The sequence below is a fragment of the Vanessa cardui genome, chromosome 4 (assembly GCF_905220365.1).
Source record: "Vanessa cardui chromosome 4, ilVanCard2.1, whole genome shotgun sequence".
Lineage (NCBI taxonomy): Eukaryota > Metazoa > Arthropoda > Insecta > Lepidoptera > Nymphalidae > Vanessa > Vanessa cardui.
This window is the reverse complement of record NC_061126.1, coordinates 4,456,193-4,461,712: the sequence shown is the minus strand read 5'-3', so window position 1 is coordinate 4,461,712 and position 5,520 is coordinate 4,456,193. Positions and strand designations below refer to the sequence as shown.

The 5,520-nt window shown below is 34.7% G+C and overlaps 1 pseudogene; it reads left to right on the top strand.

Moving 5' to 3' along the window:
* Positions 1-263: 263 nt before the first annotated feature.
* On the top strand, positions 264-2,283 carry LOC124544214 (annotated as a pseudogene).
* Positions 2,284-5,520: the final 3,237 nt, after the last annotated feature.

Below are 5,520 nucleotides of genomic sequence, written 5' to 3'. Positions count from 1 at the left end.
TTAATATTCCTTTAATATTAGTTGCCTATTTGTACAACAACTTCGAAACTACGTAGACTTTTATTAGATTGTACTACAAAATGACTGGGTGCTTTTTAATTATGTAAATCATCTATAAGGGGTGTAAGGGGCCCAACCAATACCTTCTGGGCCCAAGCCAACGTCACCTGCTCGTGGCACAACCTGCTGATGAACAGACGAGGCTCTGGTGACCATCCAACACGCATTGGATCAGCGCGACGGGTTAAGATCCTATCCTCCTTATGAATCCACATAAAAGACCAAGGCCCCAAATTCCCGGCGTCTCCAGTTGCAAATCTGGCGAAAAGTCTCGCCTAATGAAGTCTACGCTCCGACCAACAGCGACCCATATCCAAAACCTCGAGAGCTTCCAACTCGAGCTCACAAATCGTTATGCTGGTCTGGATTGCGATACAGTGGATAATATCAATAACAGGTTGGAAACTGCGCATTCGGTCTAACTAGTCTAGGTCTAGGTCTAGGGTCTAAGTTCTTTAGACCACGCCGTAAAGATACACCTCAAAAACTAAACGATCAAACTCTGAACCTCATGACTGAACGGCGCTTAATGACGCTGCAGTCCTCGGATGACGCGAAGATATATAGGCAGCTCAATAGACGGATTTGCCGGTCCTTACGGTGAGATCTTCGAATCTTTAATACCAATCATATTAAAGAGACGATCGAGCGGAACAAAGGCTCCAAAGTTTTCACCGGGGACCTGTCTGTTGGGCAAAGCCAAAGAGAGAGGATGGTAGTGTAGCATCCACGAAGCCAGAGTTACTGAAGGAGATCGAAAGATTCTTTGGACAGCTGTACACCTCGGTCGCCAAACCTGTTAAAAGCTCAGCCGAAGACACTAGAGCGAAACTCACCCGACCCTATACCTAAGATATCCCGGACATCAGCCTGTGCGAGATTAGGATGGCCCTTGTACAGCTCAACAAACAACAAGGCGCCCGGCGAGGACGGAATTACATCGGAGCTTCTGAAAGCGGGTGGAACACCGGTACTTGTCAGGTGACCGGTACTAGTCCTTCAGAAGCTGTTTAATACCGTCCTGTTTAAGGGTACCACGTCAGAGGCATGGAACAGAAGCGTGTTGGTCCTGTTCTTCAAGAAAGGCGATAAGGCGCTTCTTGAGAACTACAGGCCTATCTCGCTCCTGAGCCATGTTTACAAGCTGTTCACAAGGGTTTATTAATTACGAATCGTCTCGCGCACAGGTTTGATGACTTCCAGCCTCCCGAACAAGCCGGTTTCCGAAAAGGGTGCAGTACCATAGACCACATTTTCACGCTGCGGCAGATTGTACAGAAGACCGATGAGTACAATTTGCCACTATGCTTAGCGTTTGTGAACTATGAGAAGGCCGTTAATTCTATCGAGACGTGGGCAGTGCTACAGGCTCTTCAAATATGCCACATTGGCTATCGGTATATCGAAGTGCTGAAGTGTTTGTAAAGAAATGCGACCATGTCAGTTCGAGTACAGGATCAGACCAAGAAGGCAATTCCATTACGGAGGGGAGTGAGACAAGAAGATGTAATATCTCCGAAGCTCTTCACCAAAGCGATGGAAGATGTCTTCAAACTCTTGGAATGGGAAGAGCTTGGCATCAATATCGATGGCGAATATATCGTAGTCATGAAATCGTTAGAAGACCTCAGCAAAATGCTCCAAGACCTCAAAAGTGTTTCCCAACAGGTGGGCCGCTACTCACCGGTCAAGATGAAAATCATTGGGAGAGGCCCATATTCAGCAGTGGACGTCTTACGGCTGACATGATGATGATGATGATGATGATGATGATGATGATGAAATCATCTATAGCACCTTTTTTAGAGCATAAAATAACCTCAACTATAAATAATTTAAAGATTTCAGTTTTGGTAACCTGCATTGCCCTAATTTTACCTCATAACACATTTTCTTTGTAACCCATCCGTAATTTCACTGTCTTATTGGTGATAAATTTAAAAACACTGAAGAGCAGTCTTTTACTCATAAATATATACCTACACAGATTTTACATATTACGCCGAATATAAAAAGGCGATTACAAAATTCCATTTTACCCTAAAATTACCCTTCTGGGTGATGAGCTATCAAAAACATTTTAACAGCTTTCTTTCGCTCATAAAAAAATCCTAAATAACGATTTCCATATTTATAAATTTTAAAAATAACGTAATGATTCCATAAAAGTTATTACAATATAATGTTTGTTTTTCCTTTCAGCAAACAATCTCAAAGAATTAATAATAATTTCTAATAAAACTTTCATCTTCACTCAATTGTTTCCAAGAAATCTGCTCCTCGGTTACATCTCCATAAAATGAACCATAATCATATAAACGCCTCGGCGGGTTGTAACATGAAATAGTTATTATCAAAACCGGATTAGAACTCCCGAGGCCGAGATTAAGCTTAAAATTACTTGCTTTCTTCCAGTAATATTTATATATTAATACTTGGAATTAATTAAACATTTTTAATTTAGAAATAATCCAAAGCAATAGTGACAAGATTATTTAAATTAATAAAAGTGAAATTTCAGTTTTAAATAAATTATATGTGAAAATAAAACTGAAATAATTTGTATCTGATATAACTGCTCATCAACATTTAATACGAAACTTTATATTTCAACAAAAAGAAATATTTTAGTACATGACTACTTCAGAAAATATCAAAGGATAATTAATTTACTTTTAATATTATTCAACGAGCATTATTTAAATAACCTTTCTTTGGTTTCAGTCTTATTGACTAAATTGTACTTACATTAGAGTCTATGGTACATCGAGGGAAGTCTATCGCAGTTTCACAAATACCCCAGATAGATATTCGTTGCTTCTGTTCTTACATAGAACTTTCATTTGTTTCCACTAGGGACGTTTCCGGACGCAGGATTACGAAGTAAACGTTTTAGGAGCAATTGAGTTGCTATATTTATGAACGACTTTTACGTTACGGAAATGGTGAAGTCTTATTCATAAAATAAAATTTTACAACCATGTAAAAGTAGGGTCTTCGGGATAGTTAAACATTATATTTCGTTTTTATTTTGTATTTATATAACAAATGGTGAGTGTTGCTAATTTTGCCGTCTTCGAAAAGAAAACGGTAATCGGATTTCTTTTTATTTTCAAAAACGATTTTAATCAAAACACATGTATTTTCCTTTCTCTACTATTTGATCGTCAATCTTTTAATATATAATTATACTACCTTTTGCTACTAAAACCAAATAATCTTACCAAATATACTTTCTTAACAAAACATACATCAATGCAATGACGAGACTTCGGTCGAGATCTAAAACCCAACTTATCTTAACGACAAACATCAATACTTTGCACAAGATTTATGCGCTCACTGATATGATGTAAGGAATAGTTCACACTTATGAGACTGTCATTTAGTGGTCACTTTTATGTCAACTATGCATAAAGAGACCACACACATATATCATATTTGCCAGTCCGCACTATATAACGTTGTGCAGAATTATTCCTACAAAACGACTTGAAAATTATGTCAGAAGTTTAACAGAGCGCCGTTTGGTCAAAAGTATTGAATGAATATTTATCTAAAACGTCCTGATTCAATGTTTGCAACACCTGAACACGAGTGTCTAAGTTTAAATTACTTTGGAAGTTTTATGTAATTTATTAAACGTATTTGCATAATTCGATGGTCTCTTGGAATAGAATACAATACGTGTAGGACTCAGGTGCAAATAGTTATTTAAGAAATTCATTAAATTAAAACCACCTACAAATAGTATATTTTATAAATCTCTCCACGTTTCCACTATATCATCGTTGATTATTATTTTATTATAATTAATTAATCAAAACATTTTAAATACCTATGGTAACGGTGTGGGGATGAAGAAAAATGGATCAATATACTAAGCGTCTTCTTTTTGTCTAAAATTAAAATATTGTGCAACTCTATAAATGACACTTCCATTTGTTTTCATTGTACAAGTTTTAACGACTTTTTTAAGCGCATTTAAACCGCTGTAAACTTTTAAGTGGTCGTTACATTGGCGTGCCGTTAAATTTGTTTACTTAAATGCTTCATGAACATCATATGTAAACACTGATATTTTCTGTGCAGTTAAATGTAATGCATCTAAATTTGTTGTTTTTTTTTTTTTTTGAATGATTTAAGTGTAAGCAATTTTAACAAATTCATCGTTTTATTTAATCTGTGTTCTAAAGTTTCCAGAGTTTATCCAAAACTACTGTGAAATTGCCAACAGATGGCATGTGTTTATAGTTTCAATATTATTAGGTTTGCTATTTTTAATTTATTTTATGCTACAAAATATAGCATTAAATTATAACGTTTCAGCTGAAATTTATTATAACAATTGCATTATTTCCTTAAAGACAAAATTTATAGCAACCATTGTAAAAGAAGTTAAGTTTTGCTTTCAAATAACTTTATCAGTGTTAAATAATATTCAAGTTATTTCTTTAAATCCTTCATTCGATGTTTTTGAAGTTATTTGAAGAAATGAAATATTTTCTTCAAAGATATTTTCAGCTTTGAACGAGAATCAAAAGATTGTCATTAGACATTGTTGTGGAAAATATACAGTTTGGATTTATTTTGTATCCAAGCAATTTAGTAGAGTGCTGTTACAGAGTTAAATTTCAGAGATATAACGACAGGCGATATTTTTAGAAAGCGAGTAGAACATGTGACTGTTCAATAATTATTTTAAAGAAAAATCAAAAGTTCTTTTGAAATTATTTGGTATTATTTCAATGACTGACTTACTTTCTCAGGTTTCATTTGTATGTACTCATAACATAGTTATATTATATACAATTCTCAATGATAATTATTTATCAGTTTTTTATGAAATATTGTGCAAATGGGAATCCTGATATTTAAATTAATAAATTGGCTCTCCTAAATAGCAAAATACTGGCAACATTTAAAAAAAAATGACTGATGATGAATGTAACTTAAAATTATTAAAACAAAACAGTATAAAATTATGTCGCTATTTCGAACCTGATGTCAAATAAACTTCAATTTAACTTTTTTTCAAACTTCACTGTGACTACGAAGTCTTTACTATACAAGAAATGCTATTAGTATGTTCTATGATACTCGATTGTGCAACACTCAAACCGTTTTCAGCATTATAACATTATAATGTATAGCTCTTGAATGAAATGTCTCATTTATATAAGTATATATATTGCGATATAATCTTCCGACACTAGGCTTAAACTGAGCGTCTCACGAGAATAAAGGTTTGATATTTTATTGAAAATGTATTCGTGTATTAACATTTATTCGAAATAATTTACAAAATTAATGTTCTGTTCAACACCTGAGCTGCGCTGAGCCTTCGAATTAAATCGGTAGATTGAAGTTAGACTGTCGGCTTACCCCGGTATCGAAAACTTTTATGCTAGCCAAAAGTTAGCGAATCGTTGACGATAATTATTAACGTTCAACTGAAGA